The sequence below is a fragment of the Balaenoptera physalus genome (genome assembly GCF_965194825.1).
Source record: "Balaenoptera physalus genome assembly, chromosome: 7".
NCBI classification, from domain to species: Eukaryota; Metazoa; Chordata; class Mammalia; order Artiodactyla; family Balaenopteridae; genus Balaenoptera; species Balaenoptera physalus.
Window position 1 is genome coordinate 51,650,942 of NC_138886.1, and position 13,997 is coordinate 51,664,938.

Consider the following 13,997-nt stretch of genomic DNA (forward strand, 5'->3'; position numbering starts at 1 on the left):
GATTTTTTATTCAAATCAGGGCCACCCCATGGCAGTGTCTTTTGAGGCAGCCCATTTGGCATGTTCCCTCCAACTGTGAGGACAAAGCCTGATTTGTCTTCCCATGACCTGGCAGAGGAGGTAGAAGTACCTGCCGGCTTCATGCAGTATGTCCCCTAGCCAGTATTCCACCTCTTCAGGTGGTGAGTCAGCCCGATGGTATACTCACTTTTATAGCACGGCAGGGTGGAGACCTGGAAGTCCATGAGCCGGTCGGGGAGGAGGGAATGGTTTGCGTGTCAAACCATTCCAGCAATGCAGCTTACAGGAAAAAATTGCAAAATACTGAAGCCCTTTGCCGCCAGATTTTTCCATTAGCACCACACTTTACACAGCTTTCAAATCTGCCTCAGGGACAGCTGTTTGGCAATGTGAGGGGAAAAGGTCACGTCACATCATAAGCTCTGTGGTTGGTTACCTGTCAGCCTGTCCTGTAAGGAATCTCAGCAGGCCCTGAGCAACGCCTTCTAAACGCTCATTCGTCACACACACATACAAGGAGCTGTGGATTCTCTAAAAGGGGTGCTCGGAAATTATTTGGGAACTAGAAAACAGCCGCTGGAACTTACACCACCTCAGGATACTGATTTTAAATGAAGAAATCCAAGACAGAAAAGCTTCCAGAAAGGTAAAGAGGGCTTAGAGCTGGGGGCTTTTCCTCTGGGACGTTATCCCTTGGACTTCTGTCCTCTGGACACTTTGATGATGAGAAAGTAGGCTTTCCAAATAGTAGTAACTTTAAGTGAGGGTATAGTTTTTGGTCTACCAGAAAGAATGATACAAAACTCAGTAGAAATAATTCAGTTCAGTGAGTTCATTCATTCAGTAGCTCACTTTTAAAAGACTGCACAGAAATTTACTAGGCAGAGGGCAGCTGTTTCCCTTCTTTGTGGAAGGACCAACCCTGAGGTTCTGTGAAAGTTGGTCTGTCTTTGCCTTATTCTCACTACTTTGTGATTTTGTTCTGTTAAGGATGGCTGGCAAGATTAAGGGTCATTGAGCTTTCTATACTTTTGTTATTTTCTCTGTCTCTCCAAACATTTTAGCTTTCATTAACTTTAATCTCTGTTTTCTGCTCTTTACTCTGAGCCTTTGTTTTTGGCCTTATTTTGACAGAAATCATAGTCTATTTCTGTTTCTTCAGTCATAATGCCTGCAAAAATCACAGTTGGCCTTCCCAGCTCTCCATGGCTCCAGGTAGTAAGAGACCTGCTCTATCCAAAGAGGTGTGAAAGAAGCAGGGGCTTCTCCACCATCCCAGCTGCTGTTCCCACTCCTACCTGCCCTGTAGGCTTTGCCCAAAGCACTATTCTCTTTACTTGGATGTCTTTCCTGTATCTGTTTATATGAGCCCTTCTTATGCTTCAAGTCCTGCTTCCTCTCTTACCTCTTCCAACAGGTGTTCTCAGATACTCCCAGTGGGAATTCGCCCATTCCTCTTCTTTATTCCTGGAGAGCTTTGTATTCTGTTAAATAGTTGCCATCACTTGCTTTTATGTAAGAGTTGTAGTTGTGTGTCTCATTAATCTGTAATCTTCGAGGTCTTAAGAGGTGGGATTCATGTCATCTTCATCTTGGTATGCCCATTGTGGCTTGTGTAGTACCCAGCATAGCCAACAGGCTCAATGTTCAACCAACAGATGTTTTGCAGCCCACCTCCTTGGTGCTGCCTTAACGCTGGGCATCTAATACAGAGCAAGACACAGGCACAGTGCCTGCCTAGGAATCTGCGGGGTTGAATTGAGCCCTGCCAGTTGCCATTCTTAAATTGTCATACTCTTGGCAATTTTCTCCCAGCCTGTTCACCTGGATATTTCCCCTGCATGAACAGGTGGCTTTCACTCTGTCACACATACTTGGATTCTTCCTCCTCGTACCTCACATCTAAGTGGAAGTTGTAGTATATACTTTCTCTCCATCACGTGCTCTAAGGTAGGCTTAAAATGGTGTTGTCTGTTAAATGCCTTGAGTTCCAGGGAGAGGAGACCAGGTACGATGTGGTTATCCAGAGAGGAGTATTATCGGAGGCCATTTGGAAAGCTCTTTCTAGCTCCCATGGCCTCTTTGCTCCTTTCTCCGCTTGTTAACAATCCAACCAGAGAGAGGTGGGGGAGCTCCAATCAGTTCCTCTTGCTTATTATCTAGTCTGGTTTGGTAGACTGGTTGAACCTGTGGATGAGAACCTGAGCTGGTGACCTCTAAGGTGGGAGTATGGCCATTGGTCTACCTTCCTTCTCACCCACAGTTTTTTGGGGAAGGTCTCTACAGATCTGTCACCCCTTTTAGATGGAAGGAAATAAACTGTCCTTACTGCTTCATCATTTACAGCCTTTATAGTCTCTGTGGTAATCTCATGTAAAGTTTTAAATCCTTTAGTTTCACGCCCCAATTCATTTTGTCATTTGGCTTTTTTAGATGTTGATTTCAAATCTCAGATGAAAATATATTGTGAGAAAGTCTTTAGTTTAAACTTAATGAAAGTAATAATCATGAGGCAACCCAGACCATAAAAAAAACCCAACGCATAGAAATTCAGTGTGACTCCAGTGTTAAACCTTAAATGTGTTTGGGGAAATGCACTTTGTTGAGTAAGGTTTAACAAAGACAGAGGATTCTTTTCTGGCCTTTTAAGATAGGCCCATCGTCCATAGCATCCTCTCCCTAATTTCAGTTTCCCAGCTGGAATCTCACACCTCCGCTGGGGCACACCCTTGTGGTGTTGATCGTGGCCTCTCCTTGGAAAATCTCCCTGATGTTAAGTTTTAGGCGCAGATCCTTCTAATCCAGGCAGGTAAAGAGGAGTGCTCTTCCAGCACCCAACGCTGTCCACACCTAACAGGATGGGAAAGAACTGTAAGCCCTTGCTGGACCTGCCCTGTCCTTCTAACCCCCTTCAAGTCCTGTCAGCCTCCTTGGGCTACGAGGGAGGCGGGTAGAGAAGGAGCCCTGGTGGTGAGGAAGGGAACTGTGCCCACTTTTCTCCGTCACTGCAGTTCCCTTAGACACCCAGGTTTTGGTGTCATATCCCGTCACAAGTCTGAGAGGAGAGGATGGGTTACGTAGTGTGATAAGGTATTTGAATTCTTTAAGGGTTATGGGGAAGTCTCAAATAACGCAGATCCTTCATGAGCATGACGGCAGAGCATCTTGCTTTCAACCTGTCTCTTTTTAGGATGAAGACTTACAGGTAGGGTTTTTGCTCTTAAGATTACCTGCGAGAGAAATGGTGGTAGGGATCCTAGGCTGTTGTTTTGGTTGTTGTCTTTTGTCTTCAATTTGTTTCAACAAGGACTCTAGCAATTTTAAATGAGAAGAAGAAAAAAAAGTTGGCCACCTGGAAAATGGGAAAAGGAAAGGGATGGAAACAGGAATGAAATTGGATCCCAAATGGATACCATGAAGTCCTTGCTTGGTGTCATACTGAGACCTGGGAGTGTGTTCAGTTTGACCAACCCAAGGTTTTGTTTTAATTTGAATTAATTGCCAAGATTTTTTACATTAGATAATTTCATATAAAAATACCAATTTCTGCAGCTTATCTTGAAAAGTCAAAAGATCTGGATCACTGGATGTGTACTTCCACAGGGCCACAGTCATCTGGAGAGGACAGGTGCCTTCTGGTCGCCCCCAAATCCCTCTGAACACCTTCCTTTCCATTATTAACCTGGACTCTGAAGGTAGTTGAACTTGTGATCTGAACCTTGAGGCTACTTGAATTGCTTAAGGGGCTGCCCCCAGTTTGGCTGTCAGCTTCCTTTAAGCCAAGATGAAGAACACACTTAAGAGTTGCAGAGTTTGCTTGGTTTAGAGCTGAGGTTCTCATCCCTGGCTGTGGCAGAGACTCATCTAGGAAGCTTCTAAAGATGCTGATGCCCCTGTCCCCACCACAAGAGATTCTGATTCATTGGGGTGGGGATGGGGGGGATGAGTCAGCAGACCTGTGGCTACTGATATGCTTGGTTGCCATCTCAAAGTCCTGCAGCCACCGTCCAGGGGAGAAGGACCGTTGGGGCACTGTCTGCCAGCCTGGGGTCACAGAAGCCTTTGCCTACAGCCCATTTCCGCTCTCCCAAGGAGTCACCTTTCCTGGCTACTCCCCACCTATCTGAGGAAAGGTCCTGAGCACATCTTCATCCTCCCAGATCTCATTTGGTGGCTTCTTCTGTACATAAATTAAGGAAGAGTAGAGGCAGAGAGGTGTGTCTTTCTCCCGACAATGGGAACCGTTGTGACTGACACTCTCCAGTCAGAAGAAGCTCCTATTTTTAATTCTTCTCCCATCCCAACTTTTGTCATCCTTGATAAAGGACTAGACATTTATTTGCATACAGTGACTTTTTCTTTCAGACCTTGCCTTCATAGAAACACACAGACAAAATAATGACCTTCAACCTTTTTGTAGAATAAACTATATTCATATTTATAAAATAAAAATTTAGCAGAATTTTTTTCCAGGATTAAGGAACACTACATTCAGATGCTTTCCTCAGTTTAATTCTTAAGAACGAGTCTTTTGATATTGATACTTAGTTTGGAATATAATAATGTGACTAAATAATACCAGAATTTTCTCAGAAGTACAGAGGAGAACATTTCTCTCTTAAAAGCAAATGATAAAACAAGCCTAAGGAAATTTTTTGAATGATGGATGTTTTCTAAAACTGGATTGTGGGGATGGATGCACAATGGTATACATTAACTAAAACTCATCAAACTGTACACTTAAAACGGGTGAATTTTATGGTACATAAATATCTCAAAGTTTTTTTTAAGTCCAAAAACAAGGAAAAAATTGATCTAACTCAAATCTCTTATCTAATGTGGTGTCGTTAGGTAAAGTAACTTGGAATTTTTTGGATCCTATATTTCAGAGTATCTGGCACTTGAAGCTTTGTTCTGTATTAGTTTGTTATTTCTCTTTGAATCAGTTTATTTGGCGTAAAACAAGCCCAAATGAATCCCACGTCATCTTAAAAAGTTTGATCTTCGTAGCTTCACGCAGGAAAATGTCTGTTTCAAAGATAGTCACTTTTAAAGCACTCAGCCACTAGGTGTGGAGCCAAGGATGGAATGAGAACGTAAGTGGAGTGAGGTAGGGTGTGTGCCAGCACTAAGGTGAACCAGTTAGACTCTGCAAATCCAGGGGTTCTTGTAAAACTCTGCCTCTCTCCACATAGCTGTCCTGTTTTGAATTTTACAAAACAGGCCATTTAGAGTCATCCTTAATCTTTGTTAATCTCTGTTTTACTGTTTAGAACTAGCTTTGCTTACTTGCCCTGTAGAAGAGTTCAATTAAACTTTATTCCGCTAGAGTCAGTCACATTTACCCAATATACTTAGGCACAAGTGAAGAACAGATTTAAAAGAACCCTTTTTTCCCTCTTTTTTTTAGGTGGTGAATTTAAACCATTAGAGGGACATCTCATTCTTAGTAAACGTTTAAAACAGAAACAAAATGTTGCTCAAAAATGTTATCCCCCTAAAACAGAACGCACTTGTTTGGGAACTAATTCTGTGTCTTTGAAAGTCACATGATCTAATTGGAATGAAATGTTTAAGGAACTATAAAAAAAAAAAAAAAGGTTTGGGTCTGTGGTTTACAAATGGGAGTGTTTTTAGCCTTCAAATTACATGTTGCATTAAATAAGAATAAACCAAGAAAAGAAATCACTCGCCTCAAGCCCAGTCTGGGTTCAGCATAACACTGAATCATTTCCTTCATAGAACAGCCCTGTGCTATGGCTCAGATTGTGACAGGGAGCTTTTCTCAGCACTGGAGGGTTTGGGGGAGGGACTAAGCAGGAAGAATAAGGACACATTTGCCGCCTTTCAGTCTGTGTTCTTCCTAGAATTAGCAGATTTATAGCTGTATTTCTAGGTTAGCATTTCATGTGTCTGAAGAATACGAGCATAGTTTGTTTGAAAAATTGGCAGGGGCATGGGAGGGGTCTGTCTTCACCTCTGGGTTAAGATCCTTGCTAGCAGTTTCGTTCATTGGTAGTTTTTGCTGTCTCACTGACGCCGAGAGTCCTGGAATTAAACCCCGTGGCCAGCAGGCTGTTAGTTGGTCAGGAAATTCCAAATGGGTATAAATAAATGCTCTGCAGCAGCTCCTGGGCTCTTTGCCTGCTAACGTGTGCAGGCCCTTTAATGCTGAGGGAAGTGGGCCTGAGACTTGGCTTCCTGCTTGCTGAAAATCACAGTTATTTTGTTTCTGGGTGGGTAAGTAAGAAAGCCCAAAAAAAGAAAAATAGAGGAGAGTGTGACGTTTGGATGGGGGTTGGTGAAATATAAACTCAAGCTCTGTATGTTATAAAAAATATTTGCTTTTCTTACAGGCTGGAAAGAATAACTCAGTCCTGGATTTTTGGTTCAGTGACAGTTTCAGCTTTGGCCCGTGGCTCTGACATAAAGATGTCATTGTCGTGGGAGTGAGAGGTTGTATGTATATGTTAAGGTCTGAGTTTTTGAGTTTATGGCTTACTTAAATCCCAGAATTTCCTTTCTTGTTGGTAAATCCATTTTTGGTCATTTGTTTTCAGCTCTGTTTTTCTAATGGGGAGCTGCTCAGTGCGCCTTAAAGCTGGTTTCTTTTTCTTATGTAAATACTGTAAAACAAAATAAGGGCTGGGATTCATATAATTACTTTAGCCCCACCCCCCAAAAAAGAAAAAAAAAAACTGTAATGCTTTGTTAGAAAAGCCTTTCTGTCCCGAAGTCTTAGCTTGTGCTGCTTCTCTGCTTTTCACAGAATTACTCTTTGGCACATTTCCTATGCATGCTTAGAGCAACGTGTTATTTTTGAAGGAAGTTTGGAAAACAGCATTTAGTCCCCAAGCTATGTCCCATCTGTGCGTGCATGACAAATTTAGGCTCTAGTTCATCAGTAAGTCTTTAAATTAGACAGTGGACATTAGAAGGCAGCACTGCTGAGGCTGGTGAGAACAAGTACTGAAGTGCCCGTAGTATCTTGACTATTACGAGACAGATTTTGGGTAGAGTCGCTGCATCTTCTAGTTGGCACTGAACACTGGAGAAGAGGGCCATTATGTGACCCTCCCAGCCTCTGTAATGTCACGTCCTCCTTACTACAATGTGTCCTTTATTAACACATCACCCATTCCATTCCCAGGAACTGTAACCCTTTCCACTTTCTTCCCGCTCACCGCTCACCTGCAGCCTGGCTTCTGGACTCCTAAGGCCTGCCCAGGATAGGACTGATGATGCAGCAAAAGGAAGCTGCATTTGGGGATTGTTAAGTTGTGCCACTTGTTACCATGCAGCTGGAAAGTGCTGCCCAATGGAGTGGGCAGAGAGCAAGGCCCCGGGCTCTGTATGAGTTCACCTGGTCTGACAACTGCTCTAATTAATTTCTTCCTTCATTTGCTCACACAGCATGCGATGTTATGGAATTTTGTGTGAAGTATAGTGAAAAGGGTCATGGTCTGGAAGCAACCTTTGGAAATCATTGAGTTCCACCAGTCCCCTCATTTTATGCGTACAAACCTTGTCGCTGAGTGTGCAATTCCAGACCCTTTTTGCCCATTGCTTGTCTATGAACTAGGAAGTATTTATAGCTCCTGTACTTGTTTTATGAAAAAAATTATACCGTCCCCCGCCCCCAAGTTTAGGCAAGACATTCTGGATGACTGCATGGAAATGCAGTCAGTGGTTCTAAAGCACACGTCTCTGCACAGTGTGTTAAAGAATGCTCTACTCTTACGACTTCAGTAGAGATAGAAGAATGAGATTGTTGGTAAAAATTAGTGCCTGCCTACCTTTGTCCTCTTATTGTGAGAAGAAAATATCTTAACTTGGTCGTAATATACTTTCTTTTTTTTTTTAAAGGAATTCCTTTATTTTTATTATTTATTTATTTAGTTAGTTAGTTTTGGCTGTGTTGGATCTTCGTTTCTGTGCGAGGGCTTTCTCTAGTTGTGGCAAGTGGGGGCCACTCTTCCTCGCGGTGCGCGGGCCTCTCACTATCGCGGCCTCTCTTGTTGCGGAGCACAAGCTCCAGACGCGCAGGCTCAGTAGTTGTGGCTCACGGGCCTAGTTGCTCTGCGGCATGTGGGGTCTTCCCAGACCAGGGCTCGAACCCGTGTCCCCTGCATTGGCAGGCAGATTCTCAACCACTGCACCACCAGGGAAGCCCTGTAATATACTTTTAAAGATTGGGGATGTTTGTCCACTTTTACTTTTTGTTTTATTTTACTTCCTTCCTATGCATAATTGATGCTGGACTAGGGCTCCCTGTATACCTAACCAGCACCCACACTCCACTCCCCTGAGCCCTAGTGTGCACACACATACACATGAACATCCCTTGCAGGGCCCAGCCAGCAGCTCCCTCAGCCAGCAGAAACCAATTTAGATGTTTAGCAAACTCGATTTTGAAAAGCATCACAAATACCTCAAACCCTAGCTTTGTGGGGTAGGGGGAGAAAAAGCAGGGTGGAGGGAGAGGAGTTCTGGACTATCTGGATGCCAGGGCTATTATGTGCTTCACCAAACAACAGAGGGTGGTCCAATAATAGTAAATAATAATAGTAGGCTGCCGACATAGCTCTAAGTGCTCCACAAAAACACTGTGAAGCAGGTCTATTATTTTCCCAATTATACAGCTGGAACAGAATCTAACTTGCCAATGGCTGGAAAGTGGCAGCGGCAGGATTCGAACCCAGGCAGTCTGGTCCCAGAGTGCCTGATTTTAATCGCTACAGCTCTTCCTCCACCATACTTAATTAACTGGTACATGCCTAGACATGGGGTTTTTCATTTCACCAAATACCGAGCATGCTGTGTGCCAAGCACCATGCTATGCACTGAAAGATAGAAAAATACTGCTTGGTTCCTGCCCCCCCAGCACACCTACAGTCTGGTGGGGGAAGACAGGCATGTATCTGGCAGTCACAACACAGGTCACTACGTATTAGCAAAGAGTTCTAGGAGAATGGAGGGAAGAAGGTGACCAGTTCTTTCCAGGACAGAGCAGTTAGGGATAAGGGAAGACTCTACAAAGGATGGGATATTTGGGTTGGGCCCCTAAGGTGAAAGCAGCTAATTCTGACAGATGGAAGAAGCTGGGGAAGGGCGTGCCAGGTAGAGGGAACAGAGTAAGCAAAGGCAGATGGGCTTAAAGTTGCTTGGCTGGTTGAGATTCGGAGTGGGGTGGTGGGCAGAGGGAGGAAACTGGGAAGTGCTGGATTGGGGCAAAATGGTTGAAGACATTTAATGCAACAGAAAGGAACTTTTGGACTTTATTTTCTACAATGGGGCTCCTGGCAACCAATCTGAAAAATTAATATTTGAGAAGCTCTATAAGTTTCCAGGGATACCTCAAGCAAATGTAAAATTCCTCAAAGAATATGTAATATAGGAGAGCAGAGACGTTAGGCTTGATAAGAAACAGGCAGCTTAATTTGCATATGAGCAACTGCAGAGTGTTGGCCATGCTCCCTGGTGACTCACACTGACCGCTCTCACGTACCCCAAAGATCCTGGAGGCACCAGTAGAGGAGGTTATTATCATCTACGTCTATATAATTTATTTTGAAATAATTTCAAACTTAGAGAAAATTTATAAAAGAACTCTCATGCCTCCTTCATCCAGATTCAGATTCCCCAGTGGTTAATATTTTGCCACATTTGCTCTGTCTCTTTTTGCAAGTATGTATGTGCTTGTGTGTGTGTGTGCATGTGTATAAAGACATGCATTTGTCATATCTCTTTAATCGCCTTCAATCTGAAACAGTTCTTAGCCTTTCCTTTCTTTGATGACCTTGACAGATTTAAAAATATATATATGGAATCTAAAAAAAAAAAAATGGTGCTGATGAACCTAGTTTCAGGGCAGGAATAAAGATGTAGACATAGAGGATAGACTTGAGGACACGGGGTGGGAGTGGAAAGCTGGGGCAAAGTGAGAGAGTGGCATGGACCTATATACACTACCAAATGTTAAATAGATAGCTAGTGGGAAGCAGCCGCATAGCACAGGGAGACCAGCTCGGTGCTTTGCGATGACCTAGAGGGGTGGGATAGGGAGGGTGGGAGGGAGACTCAAGAGGGAGGGGATATGGGGATATATCTGTATGTATAGCTGATTCACTTTGGTGTACAACAGAAACTAACACAGTATTGTGAAGCAATTATACTCCAATAAAGATCTATTTAAAAAATAAATTAAATAAAATAAAAATAGAGACCTGGGGATTCCCTGGCGGTCCAGTGATGAGGACTCCACGCTTGCACTGCCGGCGGCCTGGGTTCGATCCCTGGTCGGGGAACTAAGATCCTACAAGCCACATGGCGCAGCCTAAAAAAAAAGAGAGACCTGTCCTTTTGTAGGATGTCTTTCAGGTAGGATCCATCAACATTTCCAGATTCAGGCATGCCTTCCGGGCGGAAACTCAACAGAAATGATACTGTGCTCTTCTCAGAACATGACCTCAGGGGCACGTGTTGGTAGCCTTGATCACCGGGTCCACGTGGTTCTTGGTCAGCTTTCTGCACCATACCATCACCAATTTTCTCTTTGTGATTGACACGTTATTTTGTGGGAGGCATTCTGAGGCCACACCAATATCCTGTTCTTCAGTAGGAAGTCTTTACACACTAGACTTAGCAACCGTTGATGATTCCTGCCTGAGTCAGCTACTGTTAATAATCGTTGTTAAATGGTGATTTTCTGTTTCCATGATTCTTTCTTTATTTATTGAACTATAAATTGGCACTTTATTATATATTTCTTATAGCATTATGGACTCACAGATACCTGATTTATTCAGTGGATTGAAATCTGCTACTATCATTAATCATACTGTTTTGATGCCCAAATTATCCCAGATTTGGACAGTGGAACCTAAGAGAGTTTTGGAGCCAACTAGACCCCTGACACTGTTTTTAAATAGCTCATCTGATGTGCGCTGACACGTGAGATTAATAACTAGTAGGTAGCACCTGTTATCTGAGTTCTAAAGGTTGTATGCACCTCAGGCAATAGGGGTCACCTGCAGCAAGTTCCTTGTCAGGCAGGCGGGCAGAACACTCAGGTGACTAGAGGCAAGCCGATCTGAAATTCAGCTTGTCAGAGACCATGTAGTGGGTAGAAGTCTTGAATTTTCAGAGTGTATTGCTTACATTCTCCCAGACCCTCTCCTTTGTCTTTAGCCTTCCCTTGGGTAACTCAGGCCCTGGTCAGCGTGGGCAGAGAAGTAGGGGCTGGGGCTGGGAGCACTATGGGTTGGCAATAGCATGCCACCCATCTTTCCCTCTCTCCTCCACGAAGACACTTGCTGGCTGCCAGGGTCAACATTGTCTTTGTTACGCAGACATTTTCAGTCCCTGCTGTGCCCATTCTAGTTTCACATATGGAGCAAGTTTGTGCTCTGCCTCTCAACATGCTAAATCAGAGCCTGCATTCCCTAAAATATCCTCTCTTCTTTCTTCCTGCCCTCGCTCATGCCACCCCTGTTCCTCCCAGATTAGATTTATCATACTTCTCAAAAGGAAATCCCATCATTTTTCTCTGCAGTGAGTCATCCATTGGTTTAAAGAAAAATATTTTCTTTTTTATTAGCAGAATGAGGTCATAGATAGAGCCCCAGAGGATGAGTACAAGGACTGATCCCCGTCTCTAGCTCTGCCCAGAGGAGCTGAGATGTGTCAGGCCTTCTCAGTTTCCTCTTGAATAGTTTAGGGGGGAAGATGTGGACCACAGGCTGCCGCCAAATGCAGGCAGGCTCTAAGTTCTGGTGGTTTTAACACTATGGCTAGCACTTATCTAGTTGAGTAAATAAAACTCACACAGTGCAAAGGAATTTGTGATACCACAAGAAAAATTCACAGGGACTTGAACAGCCCATGGAAAACCTAATGGAGGCCGCTGAAGAGAATTTTAATACATACTCCAGCATCTAGCCAGATCAGCCGTGCTAAGATGCACATCTCATCATTTCACTCCCGTGTTTAGACCCTTCAACAGCTACCTGATGCACTTGAGAACCACAGACCTGACTCCCAGGGCCCTGTGTGATTGGGGATTGGTCCCTTCTCTGCCTCGTTTAGTGTTTTCTTTATCATGCAAAGCTCTTTTCAGTTTCTAAAAGTGGCAGGTTTCACATATGCTGTTCTCTCTGCCTAGAATTTCTGCCATCCCAGTCTCCCTGCCAGACACCCACCCGCCACCCACCCCCCGACACTCTTAGCCCAGTGGACTCCTCAAATACAGCACCCTGGCAGAACACTCCCTGCGCTCAGCCCAGGTGGGATCCCTGCTCTGCCCTAGCATAATCCTGTCTTTTACTCTCACAGCACTTATCACAGTTGCTCTTATATATGCATCCTTTGTCTGTCTCCTATAGTTCACAAGTTCTACCCAGGTAGGCTCTCTGTCCATTTTGATTTGCCCCTAGCAGTGTTTGCCACATGGTAGGTTCTTAATAAATACTTACTGAATGAAAGAATAAATCCATCTTTCAGTCTGACAGTTGCATCTTCCCTAGGTCAAATTCCCTCTCTGGGGTGTGGGAACAGGTAGACCTGGAATGTGGGACCAGTATGAAGAGGAGCAGTGATGGGAGACAATGGAAGATGTGCAGGTTAATGTCTGTGGGGACAGGTTACAAAAGCAGAGATAAGATCAGCTGTGAGAGGAAATCTAAATATTTAGGGGGAGAAGCCAAAAGGAGTTACGAAGAGTTTCGGATATGAGAAAAAAAAACACATTATAACTTAGCCACGTAAACAAACCTAGCCTGTAAAATTGAGTTACACTACGTATGACGTGTCAGTTGGCCTGGTATTTCGCGTGAACTCTGGCATGCACTTTGCTTTTCTTCATGTTGTCATTTTATTTGAACAAAGCATTTGGGTAGCTGTTTAAAACAGCTGCAACCTGCAAAGAAGTCTAGGTGAAATCAGGTAGGTAGTATAAACTCCATGGAACAGGGATTCAGGCTTTATAGAACAGGCCCTAACATCTAATAGGTGCTCATCATTTGAATGAATGATTGGATGGATTTGTTAGCTAGGATGGGAAAAGAGCAGATATAAAAATAACTCTTTGGTAAATGAAAAAGCAAGAGACAGTCTCATCTGCCATACATTCTTGGAAAACAGAATGAGGAACACTTACATTGTTATCCTGAATTTCATTGTGTGTTCTCTAACAAATGGTATTTCTCAATAGATTTGGTACGAGAAGCTCCTTGTGTCTCAGTCTTAATGCTGACAGTGTCATCAGGAGAGCTTTCCAGTTAAACCTGTCCAGAAGGACCTGTTCACTTCACTGTGTTCTTCATCCCCTACTCCATGCCTGGAAAAGTTGATTTGCTAGCTCAATTACTTTCGTACTCTGAGTAATTAACTTCATGAGAAGTTCTCTCTCTTAAAGTTCATCTCTGAGTTGATCCTACTGCTTTTCTTTCCTGCCTCTCAGCCTTAGCTGATGTTGAATCTTTTTGACTGCTTCAAACAGCAGGATGCTTACACTCTGCTGCTTTTAAGTATGGGAATCTATGTTTAATTATGTGCTTCTTGGGGATTGACTCAGCTCTTAAGGCAAAAACTTCATGCTTCATGTGAGAGGGGACAATACGGTAATGGGAATTAGAAGAGTTCTTCAGTTTCAATAGTCAGGTAGACTATCTGGTGAAGAAAAACACATAAAGAGTGTGTGGAAGTCTTGGCACATAGGTGCAATTATTTTTCACGCCACCATTAGTCAGTAATTGGGCCTAGAGTTTGCAGCAGTGAAACCAGAACAAAGAAGTCATTGTCTCCTAATTAATAGATAGAGTAATAATATCAAAGTTTTGTCCATTTAAAAGTTCACCGGGACACATTATTTCAGAAACCTCCAGTGTTTTTTTGCTCATAGTAAAGAATGGCTCACTGTGATAGTGTATGTAGAAAAGTATTTAGTGGTTTCTGGCTCAAAAATGGCATTTTTATTA

General features: G+C 43.4%; 1 protein-coding gene across 13 annotated transcripts in view; it reads left to right on the forward strand.

The window, feature by feature from the left end:
• Positions 1 to 13,997, forward strand: part of KANK1 (KN motif and ankyrin repeat domains 1) — a 193,263-nt gene that overhangs the window by 145,105 nt on the left and 34,161 nt on the right. The window contains exon 1 of one of the 13 annotated variants that reach the window (XM_082470843.1): positions 6,116 to 6,261. The exons of the other annotated variants lie outside the window; for them this stretch is intronic. The gene's annotated coding sequence lies outside the window, so the exon portion shown is untranslated. Of the gene's footprint in view, positions 1 to 6,115; positions 6,262 to 13,997 lie in introns of those variants that run through there. 13 annotated transcript variants of the gene reach the window in all.